This window comes from Mesoplodon densirostris, chromosome 6, assembly GCF_025265405.1.
Source record: "Mesoplodon densirostris isolate mMesDen1 chromosome 6, mMesDen1 primary haplotype, whole genome shotgun sequence".
Taxonomy (NCBI): domain Eukaryota; kingdom Metazoa; phylum Chordata; class Mammalia; order Artiodactyla; family Ziphiidae; genus Mesoplodon; species Mesoplodon densirostris.
In genome coordinates, this window is record NC_082666.1 from 108,990,177 (window position 1) to 109,003,811 (window position 13,635).

The window sequence follows — 13,635 nt, forward strand, 5'->3', positions numbered from 1 at the left end:
TGATGGGGATAATTGACAAAACTTGAAAGGGGTCTGAGGATTAGTAGCTCTGTGGTCATGTGTCAGTGTTAATTTCCTTATTTTCATGATTATATTTGGATATGTGTTTGTAGGAAATACTAGAGGATTTGGGGGACACATTGCATTGTGTTAGCAACTACTCTCAAATGGTTTGGGAAATAAATTATTTTTATTGTCATTTCAATCTTTCTTTAATTTTCGAGATTGTTAAAAGAAGGCAAAAAAAAAGAGGAGTAACCCTCCTTTTCCTGGCGACTGCCATAGTTAAAAGCTCAGTTTACAATGGTGGTCAGTTTTTCAGTCTATTTGTGCTAATTTCTGTTACTAACAACATAGCATCTTATTTTCTATTTGAGGTTTTTGGATTTTTCCGAATTATGCTTTTGCTTTTTATTCTATCAAATGTCTATGAATTTGATAAAGTCCTCAGTATTAAAACAAAATCAGTAAGATTCATAAAAATAAAAATAAGTTCTTGGAGAAATTTATAAATTTCTACCTGCATTCAAATTGGAGTAAGTTGGCAAGAAATTTATAAGGGGAAAATACTATAAGGAGCACTCCCATTCAGAAACTCAAAATGGTTGCACGTGTTTATCTTGTAAGAGGTCTGTGATGAAACAGCAGGATGAAGGCTATATGTCCAAACTTAAATGCAATCTTTTAAATCGCCTTTCATGTCAGGCCATGTAAGAACTGGGCAATTCAAGAAGTAAATTAGAACAATTCTTATTTTCAATAATTTCTTAGGTCAACACTTAGAATAATGAAAAACTTATCTTTAACTCCAAGAAATCTGGACAGTTATTAAAGCAAATGTGTTGTGCTACTGGCCTACACCTGGTTACAAACAGCAGTACGACTTCAGAAAACCCTGGACACTGAGTGGGCTTTCTAAATATAGCTTTTTCTTTCTATAAAGGTGTTTTACAAGAATGCTATCTTTTGTGAAAATGTGGCCTTTATAAAGGGTACACTAAGGTCTGTGACTTTTAGACCTAGAAACGATTTGAAATATTTTCTTAGCCTGGGAATCCACATTTTAGAGGCATAGAAAGAGAAACCCAATGAAATTAAATATTTTGCCCACCATCAAATGGCAAACAAGTAATAACGACAGCACTCAAGCCTCTGTCTTCTAAATCCATTGAATGCAGCATAAGTAGATTGCAATAACTGCTGATTTTCATTGTCCTCAACACTACATTTCTTCTGTGCCTTATCCCTCTTCTTTTAAGAGGGATGACAACATTATCTGCAAACTTTATCTATAACTATTTTTTTTTAAATTTTGCTGTTTTGTAAACTTTTTGTTTCTATGTTGAAAATGTGTAAGGACATTTACCTTATTTCTTGAAACACCTTTGCCTGCATTTATCACATTTTATTGTTGAACTATCGTGTAGCAATAAGTACAAAAGCGCCTCTAGCAGAGGAGATAATATCAGAGGCAACAAGGTGTGTGTATGGGGGGGCGGGGTTAGAGTTGACATACCTTAAGGGAGATGAGGAGAGAGGGAAGAGAATAGAAAGTTTATTTATTTGAAAAAATATGGCAAGTTAGAGAATTTTGGCTAAACTTAATACAATATAGCTTTCCTTAACTTAAATTCCGGGTTAACTTCCACTCTTTACATTGCCACAGACTAGGGAATAAACAAAGCAAAAAGATTTTTGGTACCACCATTTTGTGTTAATTTCATAAAGATTTCTACAAGACTTTTAAAAAATAAATTGAAAAACGAAAGTCTTGTCTTTAGCTTATTTTCCCTGCATGCTTGCACTTTAATAAGTTGATAAATGGCATTTAAACTCAATAGTTATGATTAATTCTGTCCCACAATTTTTAAAAGCACTGGGGATTGTGTGCGTGTGCATGTGCCCACCTTTACAACCAGTAAAATAAAGTTCTTGATCAAAAAATTATTATCACTTAGACTATTGAATAAAATCAGATATGATAGAGGGGCCAGCTGTTGGTAGGTTTAAAAGTCACCCTAGGTGACTAATTCATGCAGCATTGTTGCACGTCTCTCTTTAGATGAAGCACTTAGAAGTATAACCAAGCATGGATCTAATTTCATATCTGAGATGTGTTTTATTTAGAGTTCTTTGGCAAGTGCTTGCTCTGTGTGTTTTTATAGTCTTTGGTTGTGCTATAAAAATGTCAAAATTATGAATTAACAGATATGCAAAAGTGAAATCCTAGAAGACAGGATAAACATGAAGTCCTCTCATTATCACTCAAATCAGTTTGGTTGACACAGAACTGGGAATCAGATAAAGACATTAATAATTCATAATGCTGAAGTTAAAATCTTCTAGTTACAGTACAAAAGAAATCCTAATTTGTACCACAAGGTAATGAATTCAGTACTTTTCATTTGTTAAACATTTGCTTATTACCCTGCACCGTGCATATAAAACTGTTCCCAAATTTGGAGGGCAAACAGGAAAAACAGACACTCTCTACCCTCAAGTTGTTTATACTGCAGTCAGTGAAATTTCTCTACTTTGAGATCTTTTAATTCCTCAGCTCATTGTAACATCTTCTTCAGATGAATTGTTTTTTATTTGTTAAAACCAATGTTTGGCACTTTAAATAGTTTCTTCAGTGTTCCTGATAGTGAAATAGAGTCATCATGGTAATTTCCAATACTAATTATAAAGTTGATAGGAGAAATGCTCAAGATTGATAGTAAAGTGATTTCAATAATCTACAAAATGTCTTGAGGTTTCCCAGATAACAACTTGTCTCCCAGACAAAAATGCACTTATTATTTATATTCCAAGCTTATAAAAATTTTTGTACTTTAATCATATAGAGATTTTACAACATCTTTTCATTCATATTTTAAGAAATTTTGTTCAGTAGATTATCTCATTTAGAAACTATTGATTTATATATACATACTATGTAAATATTAGTATACATTTCTCAATGACTAGATTAGTGCTTTCTTAACTAAAATTTGTTTAATTCATATTGTTGTTCTTCAGCATTTCTTTTACTCACTGGAGCCTATCCTACTGACTTCAAAAAGCCTGGTGGGAGGGAGGGAGATGCATGAGGGAGGGGATGTGGGAACAGATGTATATGTATGACTGATTCACTTTGTTATAAAGCAGAAACTAAAAAAAAAAAAAAAAAAAAAGGCTGAAAACTCTGAAAATCCCACTTAAAGTAACTGTATGGAAAATCTTTAAAATAACATATAATAATGGTAGAGAAGAAGTGTATTTAACATTGTGCTGAGATTATTCCATTAATAAAGAGATTAATCAATAATTCTAATATTCAGACATATAATAAAAATGAAAAACAGTCATAATACTGAGCAATGACATTTTCAATAAAGGGAGATATTAAATATTGTATAGGAAACTAGAATCTGCAAAGCAGACAAGTTGGCAATGATTATACATATATTTAAAATATGTTGAAACAGTCATAGACAGTTTTTCTTTTTGGCTGAAAAGAGGCATATTGAAGTGTTTAAGCACTACTTCAACTGGAATAGATGTTTAGACACTATACAGAAAACACGATTGCAGAAGAGCAGATATTAGCAGGTGTGTGAATGTGTATGTCTTTTTTTTTTTTTTTTGTGGTACGCGGGCTTCTCACTGTTGTGGCCTCTCCCGTTGCGGAGCACAGGCTCCGGATGCGCAGGCTCAGCGGCCACGGCGCACGGACCCAGCCGCTCCGCGGCATGTGGGATCTTCCCAAACCAGGGCACGAACCCGTGTCCCCTGCATCGGCAGGCGGACTCTCAACCACTGCGCCACCAGGGAAGCCCGTGTATGTCTTTAATTAATGTATTTTCATTCATTCAAAAAGGGAAGAATGCCAAATTTACTTTAAAGGTGGCATTGTGATATGTTAAAGTTCCATTCTTAGACTTTTGCTGCTGTTGCTGTTCCTTTAGTATTCACCAAAGAGTACCGTCCTGTCATTTATCCAAGTTAGAAATCTAGGAGCAATCCTAGGATTCTCATTATAGGGTCCACTACCTTCATGCTCCCCCCTCAATAAGTAACACATTCTTGGCTCTCCTATATAGGAAAGCTCTCTCCAATGTACGCCTGCTCTGTCACTCTCCGGGTCCAGCATCTCTGCCTCAGCCTCCCATTGAAGTCACTTCTAGTTCATTCTGTGCAGGGCCATTTTTAAACCTTCCTCAGTCCTAGGCAATTGCCCTTTTAGAAGCTTTACCCTAAATGTTATCAAATGCATTAAAATGTGCCCAAGTCACATATCCAATATAATTTATAGATAACTATATGAAAGCTGAGTAACATTGCTGTTGTAGTAATATTAGTTGAAAATATTAATTACACAAGTTTTGATCTCCATTTTGCAGATTTGTTTTCATATTCTGGAGCCATTTTTTTCAGGTTCCAAACAATTTTCTAAGTCCTTCTCAAACTCCTAGTCCCTAGTGAGTGTGCTTTTACTGTCACAGGGTTGAACAGCCCAGACAGCAAGATGTCTGAAGATGAAGACCATCACAGGGATGAGTAAATCAGATACGTGGAAGTTGGAATGCAAAGTGTTTGTAGAAAAAAATATACAAATCAAGGAAGAAATTGCAGTGTCAATTAATATGATGTATATCAGATGATAGTATTAAAAAGCCAGGTGAAAATAAAATAACTTAATAATGTACATATTTCTCTGATTGTTTACTAGTGATATACTGCTCAGTGTAAGGTGAGAACCACAGATATTATCTTCTGGAAAAAAACCCTTTAAGCCCTAACAGTTTCAGTTTATAAATTTCCTCTCTAATAAATGAGGAATAAAATAATTTACAATAAATTAATTATTTCCTCTTCTGAAGGTACCAATACCACAAATTCAGTCAGAAGATGGATCAAGTTTTTCATACATTTCTCTCATTTCACATTTTTTAAATAAATGAGACTATATTTTGTCTAATGACTACCAGAACAACTATCTGGAAACTGTGACTTCATTATATGTGAGAGAGCATTTTAGGAGATACAGATGTATATTTAGATGGAGATATAAATACATAGCATATATACACAATATTTAATCAGACACAGGAAATGTAGGATAGCTCCAGAGTGGTACACCCTATGTTCTGAGCTGCTCCGAAATGCAGTTCCTTTTTTTTTTTTTTTTTTTTACATCTTTATTGGAGTATACTTGCTTTACAATGGTGTGTTAGTTTCTGCTTTATAACAAAGTGAATCAGTTATACATATACACATGTTCCCATATCACTTCCCTCTTGCGTCTCCCTCCCTCCCACCCTCCCTATCCCACCCCTCTAGGTGGTCACAAAGCACCCAGCTGATCTCCCTGTGCTATGTGGCTGCTTCCCACTAGCTATCTGTTCTAATGGGAGTTCTCTGGGCACAAAGGGCACTATTTTCTGTAATGAGATTAGAAGAAAGGATTTGCTAATAATTGCTTCTATAGCAACTAAAAATCTTGGAATCCCACCTTTCAGCATTTTGAAAATCTTAAAGGGGATGTTGTCAGTAACAAAAAAATTGAAGACTGATTATGTATTTAAATTAATGATTCTTTAAATTCATCTGCCCTTTCATCTTTTAAATGGATTCATGCTTCTCAGAAAATAAAATATGCTAATCCGTATATCCTTTTTCCACTGCGTAGGGCAACTATATCTAAAAACAAAAATACTATCATTTTACTTTCCTTTACTATATTCCTCCACAACTTGTGTTGTACTTTCATATTTTCTTTTCATTCTGCTAGTGAGATATATATCCATATATGTATGTATACATATATGGATATATACACATAATATTTAGATTTTAGATATTTGCATTATGCAGGGCAATCCATAAAATGGATAGATGCTTAATTTTAATACCATTGAATACAATTTTCATAATTTTATACTTTAATTATTTTTGGAAGCACAAACCAGAAAGGGTAAAGCAAACTTGAAATGGAAAAAGATGACCAAGCTGGCATTTTGCATTTCAGACTTTATATTTGGACTACTCAGTGGGACAGATTATAATAACAAAATTTTGCTTTTGCAGGGAGGTCAATCTTTGCTTCTGCATTGCCTCATCTCTTTTAATCCCATCCAGTTTATTTTTCATCTCAGAAACTATATTTTTCATCTCTAGGAACTCAATTTGGGTTATTTTTATATCCTCTGTATGTCTATTTAAGGTGTTGACGCTTTCCTTTAAACTTTTTGAACCTATGAAAATTAGTTATAATAACTGTTTGAATGTCTTTGTTTACTGATTGTACCATTTTTCAGTCTGTTTTCATTAATTAATTTTTCTCCTTGTTATGGGTTATATTTTCCTTCGTCTTTGCATCCCTAGTAATTCTAGATTGCATGTCAGATATTGTGAATTTTACTTGACTGGTTGCAGGGCGTATTTGTATTTTTTTAAATATTTGTAACTTTGCTCAAAGAGGTAGTTAAGAAATAGTTTGATCATTTTGAGGCTTCCTTGTAAGCCTTATTAGGCTGCAAGTGAAACAATTTAGTCTAGGGCTAATTTGGTCCCACTACTAAGCCTATACCCATTGAATACTCTGTGTACTGAATACTCTAGTTAATGCTGCATGTATTAAATTATATCAAAACATATTTGTATAATCTTAAAGCAATAAATGCAACACATAAAAATATAAAAATTTTTAAAAATTAACTTTTATTAAATAAAACAAAAATGTTTTCTTCTAGTAATTGTAGTATTTTAACATATTTAAATACTGCATCCCTATGAAATTCATTTTGTTAATAAGTATGAAAAGAGAATCCACCTTTATTTTTCACAGGTGACCAGGGACTTGTTCAAACACCAACATTTAACTGTATTACACAAAACATTATGCCACTGGTTTTTATGGGTTATCATTATAATTAACAGCTTTATACAACCGTTGTCTTCTGCTGTTTGTTGTTCAATGTCTAAAAGTATTGTTTAATATATATATATTTTTACTTTTAGCAGTTTAAGCCAGGAGAGTAAATCCAGTTCCTATTACTCCATCCTGTCCAGAAGCACAGGTCTTAAGTGAAATTTAATACCAAAGAAACAGTTCCAAATTTTACAACGGATCTATCACTGGTTGTTAGCATATCTTCCCACACCCAAGACACCAAGATACCTTCTACTCACTGTTAAAGCTTTATGATGAGCAAAACTTCCACCACTGTGCTTCCTTAGCATGTGAGTATATTTTTAACTTACTGGTTATATATATTCTCTAATTATCCATTATTTTGTCCTTCTTTTTGATTAGATATTGATATCCACTTTTTTTTTTCTAATAGCTCACAGAAATTTCTCTCATTAACAACACCAATAGAAATAACAATAAAAATCGCCTTGGGGGACCAAATTTATATCACATTATCAAGTTTTTATTTTGCTCCCATAAAACTTCTGCAAAATACAACCACTGTCTACCATCAGTATCATTAGAACAAAACCAAGTCATTCTAATCTCAAAAGCACAATATTTTATTTAACTTAATAAATTTCACATTATAAAAATTTTCTCATAGCATCATCCTTAATTCCTCAGTATTCACTAATATTGGGGGATTTTTCTTTCAGTTATTTGAGACTAAGGATGATTTTATTCATCTCTACAACCTGGTATATATATGTACAATGTTTGTCAAAAGGTGGATATTCAAAAAAATTCTTGACTAAATTATGGTAATTCATGTGATCAGTTCTGCAGTTCTTAAAACTTTAAATTACTTGTTAATTCTAAGAGAAAGTCAGATACTTTATAGAAGGATTTCCAAACCATGCTAAAGTGTCAGCCTTCATTTCCTTGTGTGAGGGAAACAGGAGAGAAGTAGATGGTTTTAAAGTTCTCCAAGCTTCTGTGTCCTTTATACATCCACAATTTTAATCCTTATCATTTTCAAGATTTGCTAAATTATTTGAGGTGATCCATTCTCTTATTAAAGTTACATATTTTATGTCACATACTGAGCATATTAACAAATAACTTACTGATAAATGACAATGCCCATAACATCAGGTTAATCTGATTTCCATGAAATGAGCTATAACTTCAAGAATATTAATTCATCTAATAAGGGTGATGATTTACATAATGTTGCCTAAAATATTTCTCTTGATTATTTAAGAGAGTTTTCCTAGGGGAAAATAGCTGGGAAGTCTATAGAAAAAAAAAATACAACCATGATTAATTTAATTCCAGTCTAAAGGACTCCATATATAATGTATTTGAGAAAACCAAGTCACTATTATAGATTCAGACAAATGGTTGTATATATGAGATATTTTTAATGTAACCCAAATTATAAGAAATAGTTTTTTGGTATAGAAGCAACCACTCTTTTACCTAAAGGAAAATATAAAATCTGAGTTCATTGAAAATTTGCCTCATTGCCCTCTGTTAGTTTGTGCCTGCCCCATCCTTAGGGGCCCAGTTAAGGACTATTCTATCATCCATACATCAGAAGAGAATGTCTGTGTTCTATGTTGATAGTCAGTCTAAACAAATATTTATACAGTTGAGATCAGAGATATAAAATGTCAGTTCCAAATCCACCCATGATGGCACATATACCAGACAGATGACAAAGGTTATAAAGGCCTGTGAAATACTTGAATCATATTTTGCAACCCTTGAAAGAATTCAAGTTGGAGATTAGCAGAAACCAGGCTCAGTTCTGTCCATAATCCCCTTTATCTGTCTTCTAGACAACAATATGAAACCTGAAGCCAAGCTGACAAATAGAGTGTGAAGGGCCTTCTACTGCATTTAAGAAAAAACTGAGACTTGCTATAGGTAGAAATTATCTTTTCTATTACTATTATTGTTGATGTTGTTGTTATTCATAGAAATAATGAAAAAAAAACCCTAAATAACATTATTCTGCTGGATTCTTTACTATATGCAACACAATAAATTAACTCGCTTCATATTACACTGGGCATATAACATGAAAACATGTGCAGAGAACAGAAATCAGTATCTGTACAGACAAATGCCCCTGTGATAGAGAAATCTATTATTTTAAGTCCAGACAATTAGATCTATTAAGGTGTAAGAGTGTTTCAGTACAGTCCTGCTAAAAGTAAACCTTAAAAGTAAATCGAAAAAAAAAAAGGAAAACTGATGCCAGTTAGATACAAAATATAAGATTATGCTATGTATATGGGACAGGATAGAACTCTGAATGCACTCACATGTAGGGAAAGCAATATTAGTGACAAATCAACTAATGTCCTTATTGAGCATAGACGTTCCAAGAAGGGTGAAGAGTACTGTATATTAGATGTAAGACTCATAATATTCAAGTTAGTTGTAAAAGAAACAAGGTAAATGCTTTCAGTCAATAGGATAGGCTGAACTGATATTGAGAATCCTTTCTTGCAATCTGAACACACAGTTTGTTATACTTGTGTTTTCTTTTATATGTTGCTTTTACATGTAGCAACACATAAAAAGAAAATGAACAAGCTTACAAAAAATGGGGGGGATCCCCAGTCTCAGGATTTAAGGAGAAAAAACAAATTCAACATTAGAATAGTGAGGAGGAGTTGAAACCAAGAAATTCAAGGGGGCCCTGGAAATAATAAGCCTTGTTTTTGAGGGCTGGCTTTAAATATCTGTTGTCTTATCAGAAAACAGGTAGATGCTGGAAAACAATAGAATAATATCTTCAAAGTACTGAGCACATATAGCTGTCCAAATTAAAATTCTACACCTCATTTTAAAAAACTACTCAAGAACAAGAAGTAAAGAAATTTTCATTCATAGACAAAGAGGAATTACCACCCACAAACTGTAACAACAACAACAACAAAATGACTAAAGCAGTAGCAGCAGCTATTGGAATTGTCTGAAGGCATTAAAAAATATTCTGATGCCTGAAACCAATACTTGGAGATTTTTTTTTTTTAACCAAAGGGATCTAGGTGGTGTTTCAATAATGGGAGCTTTAAAAAGTTCTCACATAATTCTCATGTGTTTTAGGCAAGATTGGAGACCATTGTACAAAGAATGTTCTTCAGTAAGAAAGAAAATAAGCATAAAAAGAAGTAGGAAGGTGCACTGAACAGTGACCAGCAAAGAAATTTGTAATGTTGGAATGAATCTGAATAACAGTTGAGTGTAAAAAATAATAGCCAATGGGGGTATGTACAAAGCAAAACTAAAACACTAGATAATATACTGAAATACTGGAGATCAGATTTAAAATTTGAGGGGTCCATGAACCGCTTAGGAGGAAGATGAGATAATTAGTTTTAGACTTTTTCAAGTTAGAAATATATGTCAAATTTTTCAGAAAACACTAAAAATGAATACTTCATATATGATTCATAAAAAGGTAGACCATAAAAAGAGAATGAAAAATGTGTTTAAACGAAGTTAGTACCGGGAGGGATAAAACATGGAAAAATAAAGGAGAAATAGATCAATAATCACCATACATTTGATCACAGAGACAATAAAAATAAATTTAAAAATTCCAGTTTATGCTGCTTACAAAAGACATATATAAACTATTTTTAAGATGCAATGCAATACTTCACTCGAAATAATTAATTATATACATGATAAATGATTTTTAAGATTACATATTTGGCATGATGACATGTATACAAATTTTTAAAACTCAAAGCAATCATGTGTTTTTCATGGATTCATTTGCATATAGTAAAAAGTTCAAGCATGGATTCAAAGTATTTATGTTCAATTCATGATACCAGTTATCTAAGAAGAGGAAAAATGGGACTGAAATGAGAATAGAGAGGAGAGAAAAGAAATGTGTGTGTATCTGTGTGTTTGTGTGTGTGTGTGTGTGTGAACACATGTACAACAAATATGTGCTTCTTTCACAGCATGATTCACTGTATTCCATCACAATATTAATAAGATTTCATACAATATGGGCATCTCTGCAGAAATTAAAATTGTCACATGCTTATGTGTATTGGGCAATGAGCTCACCTTACTATTTCCATCCATTCTTCAATTAAAATCTAGAAATGTGAATGGGCTGTTAGAATTTAGTTAGTGAGCCAATTATCTTTACAGAACATGCTAGTTATGCACAGCTTTTCCTTGGCTTAACTATGTTTTAAAATAGCAGGCATTCATTTTACGTCTTTAATTGATGGCTATCACACACAATTAGTTTGAAATTTCTTATCAATATGCTTGAAATATACTTGGTTGAATCATTGGAGTAATCTTTTTTGAACTTACCCAAAAGTATGTGTTTAGCCTTCCTAAACACAGTGGCACATTTCCAAGTACAAAGTAGTTGCATTAGAATTATTCCTAATATGAAGACATTCAGTATTTGTGGCAACAAATTTTCTCTTGAAAACTTAGCTTCCAGATGGAAGAAAAATAAGGGTAGAAATGTATTTAAAGGCAAATTTGAAGATGAGAAATCAAAATTCACATTCCATAGTGAAAGAAAAAGGGTTAGTAATTACAGAGAGAAAGGCAAATACAATGCAAAAATTATTGGAACATATTTTGCTCAATTACAAACAAACTTACATGGTAAGTTGTAGCTTCCATTATTGCACCCATTTGTAGCATATTTTAATATTTTCATTTTGAAAGGAAAATTTTAAAAAGTCATCTATTGTTTTTTTAGAAAGTATCTAGAGTGGTTGAAGTGAAATAACTTTCAGAAAATGTGTTAAAATGGGGCTACAAAAGACTTAGGAGGACATAAGCTTGGTTCTTATTATTGACAGTTTGCAGATCAGCCATGGGGATACACATTATTTCCAATTTAAAATGAATGATGATTCTATATACATATATATGCATCTTATCATATTGATTATAAACCAAGTAAAATCTCATGAAATCTAAGTATGTTTGAAAAACTTAAACCTATTTTTATGTTTTTCCAAACACTAGAAAATGAAAGCAATTTCTGTTGTTTGTCATTTTCTTTTGGACTCTCTTGGCTTCCTGAAAATGATTATGTCAAGATATTGGAGAAATATTCATAGGAAGCAACAGAGGCCATGAGAATAGAGACCTACACTGCTTCCTCATTAGAAAAAATAAAATAAAAATTCCTGTCTATCCATTTCAAATCACACTCAGGGATGCTTATAATATAGAATTTGAAAGTTGAATACATACTAGTTGTCAAGTAGTCAGCCCCGTTGATTATTCATGCATTCCCTCCTAAGTATGTTGTTCTTAGAATTCAGAGGGGTCCTTTAATCACACCCCCCATCTTGACCACTCACATCTCCAGATTTTCCTACTTCACGGCATATTGGTGTTTAACTTATTAAACAAATATTTGTTGAACAGTTACTATGCATGCTAAGCAAAGGGGATCAAAGATGAATGAATATTCATTTGTCTTTAAGGAGACACAGTCTACTGGAGAGAGGCAGAACTGTGAACAGATGACTGCGTAAAGAGGCAAAGTCAAGTCTTATTTATTCAGAGGAAGAAGTCCCCGTGATCAAACAACAAGTAAAATCATTTCAGTGTGCAAGACATGGATTTGTGATTGAAAATGCACAAGCATATTTATTATCCATCATAGATGGTCACCTATTATAATCAGTGAGATTTCTTAATGGCACAGCATCTAGAGGAGGACGTCATGCATGAACCTGTCATATTCAGAAAGTAAGGAAGTGGCACAGTGGGAACAATTCAGGAAAGTAAATAAACATGACAGTAGATTTAAAATCTACTTTGCCTGTTCTTACTATTATTAATCTATTTGGGCAAGTAGTAGTTTTCATTGATGTTACCATTTTTTCATCCACGACTTGAAATCAGACATTAAATATTAATATTATAAAAATATTACAAATCGAATTCATTCACAAATTTATAAAAATAGATCAGCACCAGAGACCTATTTATTGGAAACAAAGTAGGTAGAACAATGAAACTCATTTATAGTTCCTCCTCAACCAAAGTGGACAGAAGTTTTATATGTAGAGGTCAATCCTGGGCCAGAGGCTATTTAATATTTTCATCAAGTCTAGGATGATAGAAAAGCATGTGGATTTAGTCATTTACAGTTCTCTTTAGTTGATAAGACTGATTAATACTTTGTCAAGATCAAAATTCAACATGACCGTAATATGACCTTGACAAATTGGAGAAGTGGTTTAAAACGATGCAATTTAATAAGTCTAAGGGTCAGGTATGGGCTTTAGAGGGATTGGGAAGGAAATGGAAATTATAATAATGTAGGTGATACCATGCCAGTGAGAATGCATTTGTGTGTGTAATATAATATGTAACAAATAATATTGAGTATGACTTGAGTCAAGAATATAGCAATAGCTTTTATTTTTTTCTCTCTCTCACCATGGCATAGTGCTTACTCACTCACAAATATTTCTAATACATTTCCTCAAAATTTCATCATTAAATCCTGTATCCCTGCTGATAAAAGTAATTCTAAGATATATAAATGAAGAGAAGGGTATAAAGGTACAAATAAGTGGGTGAATATTAATGAAATTACTTTGTATTGTGCTTTACAAATACGATTTATGCATTTATCTTGTTACTAACACATTCATTCATTCATTCATTCAGCAATCATTACATATTTATAGAACTTCTACTAGGTC

General features: G+C 32.7%; 1 long non-coding RNA gene across 1 annotated transcript in view; it reads left to right on the forward strand.

Annotated features, from left to right (window-relative positions):
* The window catches only part of LOC132492427 (uncharacterized), a 43,961-nt gene extending 31,183 nt beyond the window's left edge, over positions 1–12,778 (forward strand). Inside the window, exons 3-4 of the long non-coding RNA XR_009532812.1 lie at positions 7,006–7,227; positions 12,403–12,778. This is a non-coding gene — a long non-coding RNA (uncharacterized LOC132492427). The remainder of the gene's footprint in view (positions 1–7,005; positions 7,228–12,402) is intronic.
* The last annotated feature ends 857 nt before the right edge of the window (positions 12,779–13,635 follow it).